The sequence below is a fragment of the Mustela nivalis genome, assembly GCF_964662115.1.
Source record: "Mustela nivalis genome assembly, chromosome: Y".
Classification (NCBI taxonomy): Eukaryota; Metazoa; Chordata; class Mammalia; order Carnivora; family Mustelidae; genus Mustela; species Mustela nivalis.
In genome coordinates, this window is record NC_139041.1 from 36238445 (window position 1) to 36251813 (window position 13369).

Consider the following 13369-nt stretch of genomic DNA (forward strand, 5'->3'; position numbering starts at 1 on the left):
ATTCTCAAACCCTCCTTTGTCACCTATTTCATTTTTCAACAGAAAGTGTTGCCACATTGGACAATTCCTCTTGACCAAATGACCATAAACCTCTCATGATGTTTACTTAATTCACTTCACTGGTCCCATCCTTATCTCAAACAGTAACATTTAGCTCATCGTGGATGTCTGCATCTGTGTTTGTTGTTTTTACGTGGTTCCTGACAGAATTGTCATCACGTTGGTCTCCATGTTTGGGGCACATGTTTACATCGCTGAGAGGCAATCAGCACACACAGAAAAAGTCTCATGTTTATTTGTTTTCCACAGCGGCCAGGTTGCTATCCAATGCTCGTCACTGAAGCTTGCAGGACCCCAGGTGCCCCAACATTCAAGGTGGGGCTTCCATGGGACTTCCGCTCCCCAGCGTGAGGAGGGAAGGCGGGGCTGGTTCATTTCCTGCCTTCTTCCGGTTGCATTTCACCTTATCACTCACCAGGCATTGTGTGGCCACCATGAGAAGACTCCCATGCAGAACTCCGGGGATGTGTAGGGCTGGAGGGGGGGTTGGCCACCATGTTCCCCCTCTGCCCTTCTATCCAGAGGGGCTCAGCAAGCCAGCATGGCCACATCTCATTGCCCAAGTCCTTCCATAATATGGCCAGTCTCCTAGTCCTCAGTGCAAGACTCTCCCATCCTAGGCAGCTAGAGAAACAGAAGCTAACCTTGTTGCTTTTTCCCTTGTGCATGGAAGACCAGTGGAGACTTGCCCCATGAGGGTAAGGCTGGCTTGCACAAAGGATGATGGTGGGTCATCTGGTCAACAACACCAGGCATGAGCACAATCTTTCCACTGGAACACTGGTCCACAGAAGCGTGGTGCCCTCTCTGAAGGCTCTGAAGTTCGCTCGGTGCCAAACAGACAACCACAGGTCTTCCTCCTGAAGGCAGCAGAAATAACTCAGCAACCTATCCCATTGTCATGGTGCATTTTATTAATCATGTGCCACCTGTGTGGCCTTGCAGGAACACTTGGCCCGTTCACCGTTTTGGGGAACACTTTTGCATATTGGGGAACATGCAAAAGATATATTAGCAGAGCAAACAGGAGCCCTCCTCCCCTGACCCTGGTCCCAAGCTCGGTGGATTAAAAACAGGGATTTTTCTTCATTGAGGTGAAGTTCACATCCCATAAAATTCACCATTTTAAAATGAATGGTTCGGTGACATTCACTGGGTTGTGAAATTCCAGCTCTATATAATTCTAGAACATTCTCATCTCCCTAAAGGAGACCCCATCCCCATATAGCAGTCCCTCCATGTTCCCTTCCCCAGTGTGTGGCAGTCACTAACTCATTGTTTGTCAGTGGATTTGCCCATTCTGGACATTTCACATAAATAGAATCAAATAGAATTTGCCCAAATCTGGACTTCATATAGATAGAATCACACAGTGTGCACAGCCCTTCATGCATCTGCTTCTCCTACAAGCATCGTCTGCTCAATGTCCATCCATGTGGTAGCAGGTGTCAGACCTTTGGTCCTTGTTTATGGCTGAGTCATTCCCTTGCAAGTCCCACCACCCCACACCCGCCCTGCAAGGAAAGAAACCCTGTTATTTTAGCTTTGAAAGAAAGCAACAGGGCATTCTGCTGACTTTGTAAACTGGGTGTGTTTTCAGCACATGTTCTGGGAGCTGGTGTGAAGCCAATGGCATCCACCTGCCAATGGCCAACTAGCATGTACCCAAAAAACCTGTTCAATCTCTCAAAACATAGAAACTGGCGTGTTGTATTAATGATGACGGGGAACAACTGATAGGACCCAGCTTGGACTATGCTACCATCCTCAGAATCCATGAATGTTCCACTGCCTTCAATAAAAGAAATGGTTTAGGCATAAACCATTGGTTTTATGGTCCAATGGCTTAGGCGTAGCCATTGGAAGGTGTTGGGGGAGCGACCAGTGTTTGTACTTTGCCTAGCATGGTCGCTTCCTCTCTTGGGTCCTCTGGTGGTCAGCTCCCTGCAGATAGATTTTCTCTGGTCTCCATGAATCATGCAAGCAAAGAGGGGAGCCATCCATTTCTTGGCTCCTGAGGCCATCTGTCTGTGATGGGTAATTTTATGTGTCAGCTTGGCTGGGCCACGGTGCTCAGATATGTGGCCAAATACTCTTCCGGGTATTTCTGTGATGTTAATTTCTGAGTGATATGCACACTGAAATCAGAGGGTTTTGAGTAGAGGACATTGTCTTCCTTGACATTGGTGGGCCACGTCCAATCAGTTGAAGGAGCTACACAAAAAGAGACTAAACTCCTCCCCGTACCCACACCCTGGAGCAAGAAGGAATTCAGCCTGCAGAAGTATTCAGACTCAAACTGTAAGCCTTCACCCGGTCCCTAGGCTGAGGTCCAACCTGCAGATTTTAGACTTGCACCTGCACAAGCGTATGAGCCAATCCCTTAAAATAAATGTCTATATATCTATCGTCTGATTGGCAAAGCTTGAATCCGTCATATGAATCCAGTTTCCACCCTGGTGCCTTCAGCAGCTCTGCCAGAGGTCAAGCTCCGGGTGGGGACCAGAGTGGAGGAGGGCGTTTCTTAGAGAAAGGTTATCAGGTGACATTCAGGAGTAGGAAGGATGGCACAAGGAATTCTTCAAAAAAAAAAAATTAAAAGCAAGATTGTATGGTATTTATCTTCCTCTGACTGACTTACTAAGCAATGCTGAAGGTGGCCAGGAAAAAATGGGGTCATCTAATATCGAAGCCACCGGGAAAAGGCAAACGCTGGGAGAATACAGGGGTAAAAGGATAAAGAGAGAAAAAATAAAGTGGAAAATCAGGTGAGCGTGTAATATATACAGATGGTATCATTTATATGCATCATTGTCACACAACAGCTGAGCATCCCAAAAAGACTGTTGTCAGGAGGCTTAGCTGGACAAGGACCCAGGAGGGACAGCATAGATGGACTCCTTTTAGGACACATTTTCTCAGCCTTGGCACTAGTGACATGTGGGATGGGTCATTTTCTGGTGTAGGGCATCCTGGCACCTCCGTAGGGTGTGGAGCAGTGTCCCTGGTCTCCGCCCACTGCTTGCCAGTAAGATGTCCTCCTCAGTGTGACTGCCAGAAATGTCCCCTGGGGGCAGAATTGTCCTTGGCTATAAACCACTGCCATAGATAGATAGATAGATAGATAGATAATCAACAGATGGATAAATAGGTCAATCGAGAAGAGATGGGTAGATAGATTATGGATACGTGGATGGATCATTCATAGATAGGTAGATATTAAATGAATAGGTAGATGGATGGATGGATGAATGGATAGATGTATAGTTGGATGGATGGATGGATGGATGGATGGATGGAGAGATAGACGGATGGATACATAGATAGATGATGGATAGATGGGTGGGTACGTTGTTGGATAGATGAAAGGAAGGACAGATAGATAGTTGGAGAACACATAGATGGTGGATAGATTGGATGGTTACATATATAGGAGGATGCGTGGATAGGTAGATAACGGATAGATAGATAGATGATAGGTGGATGGATGGATGGATGGATGGACACATAGATGATGCATAGATTGGATGGTTAGATATATCGATGGATGGGTGGATAAGTAGGTAATGGAGAGATAGATAGGTAGATGGACAGAGGATGGATGGATGGATGGATAGATGGATGGATGGATGGATGGGCAGATATGATGGATACATGGATGGTAATTAAGTGATGACTGGTTGGATGGATAGACAGATGCCTATGTACGTAGATATATAGACGAGTGATAAATGATAGATAAATGCATATATGGATAGATTATGGAAGGATGGATGGATGGATAGATGGATAGACAGATGATAGGGGGGTGGATGGATGGATGGACACATAGAAATGATTGACAGGTATAGATGATGGACAAATACAGGTGACGCACACACACATACAAACAAGGAGAGGCAGAGGACGCTTTTTGCCCGGTCTCTGAGCTCTGGGAAATTGAAAAGTCTGAGAAGCAGGGAAGAAGGGCCCCTCACTCCCAAGAGGTCTATCTTCACTGTGACGACAGGACATCAGACGAGGGGCGGCCTCACGCAGACCCCAGAGGAAAACCCCAAACCACATGGAGGTGGGTGCTCTCTGTGGGCGGACCCACAACCACCAGCTGCCTCAGGATCAAGCCCTTCACTGTTGCAAAAGTGAGTGAAAGTCACCACGCCCCCTGCCTTGCAGATGAGTCCCCTGGGGGAGCTGAGGGCTTCCTGACCCTCTCAGGGAAGGAGCAGAGCTAGGGGGACAGCCCCTCAGAAGGCCAACTCCCAGCCGGGCCCTCCCACAGTGTTGGGGGCTGCATCGGGGGTCCAGGGAAGACCCCACATTCCATCCTGGAGACTTGTGCTGAGGAGCCTGGCTAATGCAGGGGTGCGCACAGAGGAGAGAGTGTTGTATGCATATCTCCGTTTCCCATAAGGCCCCCGTGTGCCCCAGGACGCCATCCAGGACACCCTGTGACATCAAGGGGCTCCTCTGGGCTGTGACGCTTTCTCAGACTCACGTCGTTCCTGGTCACCTTTTGGCAGTTACGAGGCATGCTAGTGGGGGAGTTTGTAGGATGTGCCTCTGTTGGGGTCTATTCTGGGGTTTAGACTAGGGTTTGGGGTTTTGGGGAGCAAGCGCACAGAGGTGATATGGCTCTGTGGTCACGTCGCGTCAAGGTCGCCTGCTCTCAGCCTGGTTCGTCCCCGTGGATGTGGACCTCAAGCACCTCCCCAAGGTGTGTCTGACAGGTGTCTCCACTGTGAGGTCACGACTTCCTTTCCCTGGATTCTCTGCTCTTTGGAAGCAGCTCACACTCAGGGGTGGGGATTGAGGTGTGTAGAAGCGATAACCTTACCACATCCTCACTGGGAGCACGGCCGGGCCCACTGCTCCCAGTTCTGCCTCCATCCCACCTTCCGCACGGCCTGCCGAAGGTTTGCTTAGAGGCCACATCAGTAGTCCCAGCACGAGGGCTAGTTTGGAGAGAGGGAACAGCCCACATGCCCAGCCGTGTCGTCCCCTTTCCCACACCACCCGGAATTCCACATTAGACATTCATTCCTTTGGTGTTGACGAGGTAGTCCTTAAAGCCTTCACCAACTGGCATATGAACAGGAGACAGTTTAATGAACCCCATGTCCAAGCAAGACAAGAATAGACCTGAGGCAAAGAACCCCCAGATCAAAGATAGAAGAGTGACCTCTGACTTGTTGGATCCAATCTTCGAGAGTCGGTGGGTTCAGCAAGCAGATGACCCCTCCTGACGTTTCTGGCCCAGGGGTGCCCTGCCCTGTCTTCCCCTTCTTGCCGGCCCAGGTGGACCCCGCAGTGGATGCCAGGGGGCGGGCACTGTAGAAATCCCATCCGTAAAGGATGTTCCAAGGGTCGACCTCCACGGTCGCCAATGCGTCCAGGCTCTGCGCAGGCTGTGTCCCTGTTGGCCCGACACCCACCGCGCTGTTCCGTAAGTATCTGCCGATGAGAGAATGACGGAAATGTGGTCTATATATTGTGTCATGTTATATATTATATTATATTATGCTACGTTACATTGTATATACATTATATCATATAGTGTACATAGATCTATATATTGTGTCATATATTATATTATATTATATTATGCTACATTACATTGTATATACATTATATCATATAGTGTACATAGATCTATATATTGTGTCATATATTATATTATATTATGCTACGTTACATTGTATACACCTTATATCATATAGTGTACATAGATCATCCTTGATTATATGTAATTTTATATATTCTATGTTACATATAGATTCTTGTATATAGATTAAATCATATACATTATATATAATGTAAGTGATCATATATAATCATATATATGATTATTATGATCATATATGATCATATATAAATAGATTATATTTGATTATATATCATTGTATGTATTATTTCATACAGATTATTATATGGAGATTATATTTGATTATGTAAAATTATATACTTTGTATAGTATATTATATATAATAATTATAATCTGGATATAACTATATACAATATACACTATATAAGTACAAAAGTAAATTCTATTATATTGTTATATATAATGTATTATAATGACTACATATTTTATATTATTATATATTTTGTATCATAAATTATAAATGTAGTTTTGATCTATAAATATAATCCATATATTATAAATTATAGTACATAAATATTAAATATAATATAGTATAATGCTACATATAATATAATATATAGTGTGTATTATACATAATTTTGTATATTTAAATTTTGTATATGTTTTATATTTTTATATAAATTATATATTATATGTTTTATATATTTTTAAATATGATTTTGTACTTTTTAGTGTTTTTTTTCCAGCCTTTTGAAATGTTCCTTTTTTTAATTTTTATTAACACATAATTATTACTTGCTCCAGGGGTACCGGTCTGTGAGTCATCAGTCTGACACAATGCAAAGCACTCAGCATAGCACATACCACCCCCCCTCCAGGTCCACCCCACCCCCCACCCCCGGTTTTGTACTTTTTATTACATCCGTCATGGTCTATCACTGAGCTTTGAGGATCAGGCAGTCCCACCATTTGCAAGAACGTGGTCGGACCCCGTGTCATACATCAGAGAAACCCACGTTCTGCACACTCGCGCTTCTCCGTAGAACCCAAAATGCCCAGACTCACGGACACAGAGACAGACGGCGGTTTCCAGGGGCGGGAGGTCGGGAGACGTGGAGTGGTCCGTCCAAGGCCGCTGACTTTCCGCTAGACGACCAGCGAGCTCTGAGGAGTCACAGGTACTGGCCGGTGGCCGCAGCTCACCACGTGGCAGTAATTTGGGGGAGACGCACACCTCCAGGAATTTAAAGTGGGGATGGTTTCTAAAAAAAAAAATTAACAGAAATGAGTAAACCCAGAAATAGATAAATACAGAAATAAGCAAAGAAATAGTAAAACGGGGGGCTTTTAAAAAATATAAATTCACGAATTCATAAATATAAGTGAGCAATAACATGGGCGAGGCTTGGAGTCCTTTGTGCGTGGGGAGGTGCTGGGCACCTGGTGGGATCGGTCGGGGTGGCCACCCCGGGGCCGGTTTGGTGCGGGGCTCCGTGCTGGGCTGGGAGGCACAGAGGGGATTTCATTCACAAATTATTCACGTGTTGATTTATTATTTTTTTACAGATTTTTGTTTATTTATTTGACAGAGAGAGAGAGGGCTCAAGCAGGGGGAGCAGGAGAGGGAGAAGCAGGCTCCCCGCGGAGCAGAGAGCCCGACGCGGGGCTCGATCCCAGGACCCTGAGATCATGACCTGAGCCGAAGGCAGAGGCTTGAACAACTGAGCCCCCCACGTGCCCCCAATTCACCTGTTTAACACATACAAGCTCGGGGCTGAGAGTACGTTCACAACATTGTACAACGACCACCTCCATTTCCAGAACCTTCCATCCGCAGAGCAGACCCCGTGTCCCTGCGTAGCCACACGCCACCCCCGTCCCCCCCCTCCCCCGGGTGAGAACCGCCCATTTGCTTTCCCGATTCCGTGAATTTGCCTTTTCCGCACGACCATGCGTGACGTGTCCCGTGCGTCTGGCCTCCCTGGTGAGCATCGAGTCCTCACGGTCCCTCCCCGGGGCAGCCGGGGTCAGAGCTCCATTCCTGTTCCGGGTCAGTCCTCTTCCGTACACGCAGGGACCCGTGGGACACGGGGACGCTGGCCTTTCTTTGTCTCCTGCCCCCAAGAGCCTGGGGGGTGGCTGATTTCGGCCACACCCCGCGGCCTGGCCGTGTGCCACGTCTTCAGGGAAGGGGCCCCGTGTGCTGGGCCTCTTGTGCCTGCGAGCTCGGCTCTCCGATGCCAGCCCTGCAGACAAACGGCCACGGCCAGATGGGACGGCCAGATAGCGAGCCGCCGTGCGAAGGGGGATCTGTGTGGCTTCCCTGCCGGGTCCTCGCCCAACTTTCAATGATGACGGGATCGCCCCTGAGCTGCAGACACGGAGGGAGGTGGCCGGAGTGGACGGCAGGACAGCACCACGTGCGGCTCCTGAAAACCCACGCGGGGGGGCTCGACATGGCGGCCGCCTCTCGGGGTCAGGTTTGCTCGGAAACGTGACGCAGGCTCGGTGTGCAGGGCACGGGGTCCTGGGCTGGCCCGTGGCTCTGGTCTGGGAGACTAGGCATCTCGATTCCCGCACACGCGTCCCCCTCCTCGGTGCCGGACGACGCCGTCTGCCTGGAGCAGTGAGCAGACCGTGCCCCTGCAGCAAAGCCCCACACGCACAGGACTCGGGGTCTGCGCACCGACAGGGCAGGGCTGCGGGCACATTCGCTCCCGGACATCCCAAAGGGACGCCTGCAGCCCCAGGACCATCAGAACGGCACGGAGCCCTGACTTCTCCCCTCCGACCGCCGGGCGTTCATGCGTCGTAGGAACTGGGCAGAAAACGGGCTGGTTGGGGTCCTGCTCAATGCACGCTTCTCTGTTTCATGCACACCTTGCAGCAGAAGGACCCGTGCACACAGAAGGTTCTCGGGGTCCCCATTTCTTGGAGACGGACACCTGTACTGCTCTGCCCTCACCTGTGCACAGCACCTGCCTTTGGCAACCCTGCCGGGGAGCTAGAGCTAGTGGTTAAGAGGAGGCAGGGTGCACGCGTGCTCCCCCATGTCCTGTCCCCCGACCCAGGGGCAGCACCTCAGGACGCTTCAGTGCTCACCCTGGGTCTGAACGGACCCTGTGCACGGCCAGGGGTCGGGATTCATGGTAGTGATGTCCTGCAGAGTCATCGGGAACCCTGAATCAGCACCTACGGGAGCAGCATCTCCAGAGAGGGCCTCATGCTCCTGGAGCCTGTGGCCACCACGTTCCCATCCACCCGTCCATTCATAACCCTCTTTTATGCTGCTTCTGCATGAACACTTACTGAATCCAAAAACAAACAGACCCCAAAACATCATCCTAAGTCAATGGCAGAAAGGACACTTTTTGGCAGCGTGACCCAGAAGGAGAAGACAGGGCAGCCCCTCGGTCAGGGCCCCCCCCCCACCCCGGGGACGTGCCCTGCGGGGGCTCCCGTGGTTTGGGTGCTTTGTGAGTGTTGGCAAAAGACCAAAAATCACCCCGAGTGTGGATTTGAGGGGAGTGGGTTTACAAATATAGGGTCACAAGGGCACGGATTTGCACATTTTGGATGCGCCAACAGTGAGGACAGATTTTAGCCGCCGCGAGCCTGGAACTGAGTCTGCAGTGGGGCGTGGGGGTCGGAGGGGGTCTTGGCAGGCTGGTGACAGGTGCACAGCAGAGTCTCAACAGCGGGTTCGTGATCTCTTGGTGGAAACTGGTGTCCCCAGGCCCTTTGAGCATGAGGTGACATCAGACCATTCCTGCCCGAGGGCCTAGTCGCCGGCAAGGGGAAGAGACCAACACAACCGGGTCCATCCACACGGGGAATTAGGATTCGGCCGTGAAAAGGAAGGTGATTCCGCTGTCCGCTGCCCCATGGACGGATCTGAAAATCCCGTGCCTCGTGCGAGACTCGGACGCACAGGACAAACCCCCACGATGCCATTTCCAGATAATGTGCAGAATCAGCAAATGCACAGACAGACAGCTGAAGCCTGGTGACCAGCGGATGCGAAGTGACCGCGCACGGGGACGGGGTCTCCTTCGTGGGGAGCGTACGTGTTCCCGAAGCAGACAGAGGCGAAGGTTGCACGACGTGGCTCAGCTCTGGGCTCCCTGGGCTGTGACCGGACACTCCGTGACCTGTGCCCTCCCAAGGGATCCATCCTGTCCCAGCTCTGGAGACCAGAAGTCTGAGATCCAGGCGGGGCAGGGACTGCTTCCCACCCAGAGGCTCCAGGAGAGGGTCCTTCCTGCGTCTCCAGCTTCTGGGGCTCCAGACATCCCTGGGCTGGTGGCCGCGTCCGTCCCCTCTCTGCCTCTGTCTTCAGGTGGCTTCTCCTCGGTGTCTGTGTCTCCTGTTCTGTCTCTTACGGGGACCCCTGTCCTTGGATTCAGGGCCACCCCGAGCCAGGACGAGCTCATCTCAGATCTGCAACGAATCCCACGTACTTCGTACCCACAGGCTCCAGGACCTGACGTTGGCCACACGCCCCCGCATTCAGAGCCGTGTGACCTCCTTGGTGAAACTCCACTCCCACCCATAAACCGCGGTCATCATGCCGGACGACAGGGTGCAGCATGGCAGCCGTGGACAGATGACAGGGACGAGTAGGAAGCCCCCGGAAAGCTGTGACCACGGCCGCTGCTGTCACCACGTTTCCTGCTCACTCTCATCACACCCCGAGACGACTCCCAGGGAGGCCGTCCCGTGCGGTGACCGGGGACAAGCAGGCTTCGTGCTGAAGCCAATGCAGGCAGGACGGCCGTGCATCCTGGACAGGAAGTAGTTCTGGCCGGACAGACGGTCCTTCTGCCTGATGTCCATCCTTCCGCAGACCCTCTGGGTCCCTGTGACCTCAGCGATGGCCCCCAGGCTCCGACAGAAGCCAGGCCTGATCACAGCTTCCTGCACGCAGCCCCAACCTGCCCTCACAGTCACTCGTGGCTTTCGTCCCCGGCCACTGGACATTGCCACAAAACCCGCTTCTGATCACAGTGATGGAAGATGAAGTCGGCCATGGAGATTCTGACCAAGTTGCCGCTTTCCTACCACACGGCTGGACTCAGAGGAGAGAGGGCTGGCACCGCGCTTTTCCTTTCTCCTGCCCTGGATGCAGATGGGATGCCCGGTGCCGTGGCAGCCACTTTGTGCCACGAGGCAAGGATGCCAGCTTGCTAAGAAGGGTGGTGGAGAAGGATAAAAAGAGAGGGTTCTTTTTTTTTTTTTGGAAGATTTTTATTTATTTATTTGACAGAGATCACAAGCAGGCAGAGAGGCAGGCAGAGAGAGGCAGGGGAAGCAGGCTCCCTGCTGAACAGAGAGCCCGATGTGGGGCTCAATCCCAGGACCCTGAGATCATGACCTGAGCTGAAGGCAGAGGCTTTAACCCACTGAGCCACCCAGGTGCCCCAAGAGACAGGATCTTGATGACATCATGAAGCTGTCAAACACACCCTGAAGAGCTCATCTCTAGAATTCTTATTAAGTAAAGAAAAAATACTACTAATCTCATGCTTTCGGCCACCAGTTTTCAGGACTTGCTGCTGGAAGCGTTTTTAACGAGTCATTCTTTGTGCAGAGAGGAGGGACATGCTCCTCCAGCCCTCACTGGATGTCACACGTAGGTGCAAAGACCCCTCCCAAGGCCCGAGGAGGTGGGGTCCCCTGCGACCACTTAGGATCTGAGACACAGGACCTGTCTAGAGACACTCTCCGGTTTCAGAAGGCACTGTGAGGTGTGCGATTGCCCTGGAGACGCATGAGGACACGAGTTCCCTGCCCTTTTGTTGACAGGTCCCAAGCATGGAAACATCAGTCCCGTGCAAGACACTTGAGTGCCCTACAAGATGTGCAAGGAGCTTTGTCACCTCCACTTTTTTCCCCCTGAGAGAAACTGTCACCCAGAAGGACCAGGTGCTTCCAGGGACTCCATCCCAGGCACAAGAACAGGTAAACATGTCCCCCTCCAAGGGCAGGTTCTGTCTGACCCCTCCTCAGCCACACTTCCCTCCTCCACATCCTTGTCCATGACACCTTCTAGGGGCTGGAAGGCCCAGGGGCTGCTTCTGGGGGCTTGCATACTGGGGACATGGGGACATGTGTAAGGGAATTACTGGGCTGTCTACAGGTCAGTGGAGCCATATGACTGATGTGATGGCCTCTTTAGCAGGTGCAGGTGCCCAGCTGGGGCTCAGGGGTCTTGAGTAGGGCCTATAGTCCCTACAGATCCAGAATTTAATAGATCCTCTTGATAAAGATCCTACTAATCAATATGACCATCCCCCAGGGGCCCGGCAGCCTGGACTGTCAACGGGCAACCGTCAACGGTGTTGTGGGAGAGATGTGCCCATACCTTCTGCAGCATCTCAGAACCACATCCTCTGTGTGGGCCAACCCCTCCACCATGAGTGTGAACTTCCAACCTAGGAGCGCCACAGTCTACAGAAGCATGACCTGTGTAAGTAGATAGAAGGATGGATGGGTGGGTGGATGGTTGGAGAAGTGGGTAGATGTAGTTAATAGAAACATGATAGATAGATAGATAGATAGATAGATAGATAGATAGATAGATGATAGATAGATAGATAGATATGATGGATGGATAGAGAGATAGACACATAGATACATAGATAGATACATAGATAGATATGGTGGATAGATGGATGGATGGATGGATGGATGGATGGATGGACGGACGGTTGGTTGTTTGGTTGGATGGTTGGATGAATGGATGGACAGTTGGTTGGTTGGATGAATGGATGGTTGGTTGGATAGATGATTGATGATACATAAACAAATATGATGGATGAATGGATGGATAGGTAGTTGGATGGATGGATGGATGGATGGGTAGATGCATAGATAGATGATCAAGAAGATAAATATAGATAAACATAATGGGTAATAGATGATTGATAAGTAGATAATACCTAGATACGCAGATGATGGCTGGATAAATATTGACAGATCTCGATAGATGTACAGGTAGATACTAATAGGTATAGCTAGATATTGGTAGATATCAATGGTTACACATTATCAATGCGTACGGATACACAGATGATAGAATTCATACGTCGATTAAGATGACAGGTACACGTCGGTAAGCAGTGGATAGAAAATAGTTGGAGGGTACTTAGATAAAGGATGCGTAGAAATACGTGGGATGGTGGACAGATAGAGACAGTCTACATATCGTCTATCGATGGCAGATCAATACAGATAAGTGGAAAGTCTATACAACACAGAGAGTCGGCTAACCCTGCATTTCCCCGTGGAAGAGTGGCCAGGTGACATCATCCCTGGGTCCCCAGAAGTGACTCACCGTCCACAGGACCCGGGGGAGGGAGCTCAGACCTTGGCTCTCCAGCAGCTTCCGCATCTCCCCCGCATCACTCTTGGCCCCCGTTGCCTCGTGAAAATGTCTGCCTCTGCCCTCCAGCCCGACGCCGCTGTGGACGCCCACGGCCCCCACCCCCGCCACCATGGGACAGGCAGGGAGTGAGCCAGGAGCGCCCACCCTCCATCAAGGTCAGGCATCGCCCGTCCCTGCCCCGTGGCCTGGCCATTCTGGCCACAAAGCGAAAGATGTCGCAATGCACACAGCTTTAGGATGCAAAAGGAAATATGTTCTGCTAGCCATTTTTTCACTTTTTTTTAAAATTTAAAAAAACAAAAGAAAAAACAGGAATTCGC

The 13369-nt window shown here is 50.6% G+C and overlaps 1 long non-coding RNA gene across 2 annotated transcripts; it reads right to left on the reverse strand.

Moving 5' to 3' along the window:
- Positions 1-5140: 5140 nt before the first annotated feature.
- On the reverse strand, positions 5141-7757 carry LOC309856968. 2 transcript variants are annotated; one of them, XR_014307423.1, is made up of 3 exons: positions 7598-7757; positions 6728-6924; positions 5141-5511 (listed from the first exon to the last, which is right to left on the reverse strand). It is a non-coding gene; the product is annotated as an uncharacterized lncRNA (long non-coding RNA). The 2 variants fall into 2 exon arrangements; XR_014307424.1 differs by having other exon boundaries at positions 6573-6924.
- Between the last annotated feature and the right edge of the window lie 5612 nt (positions 7758-13369).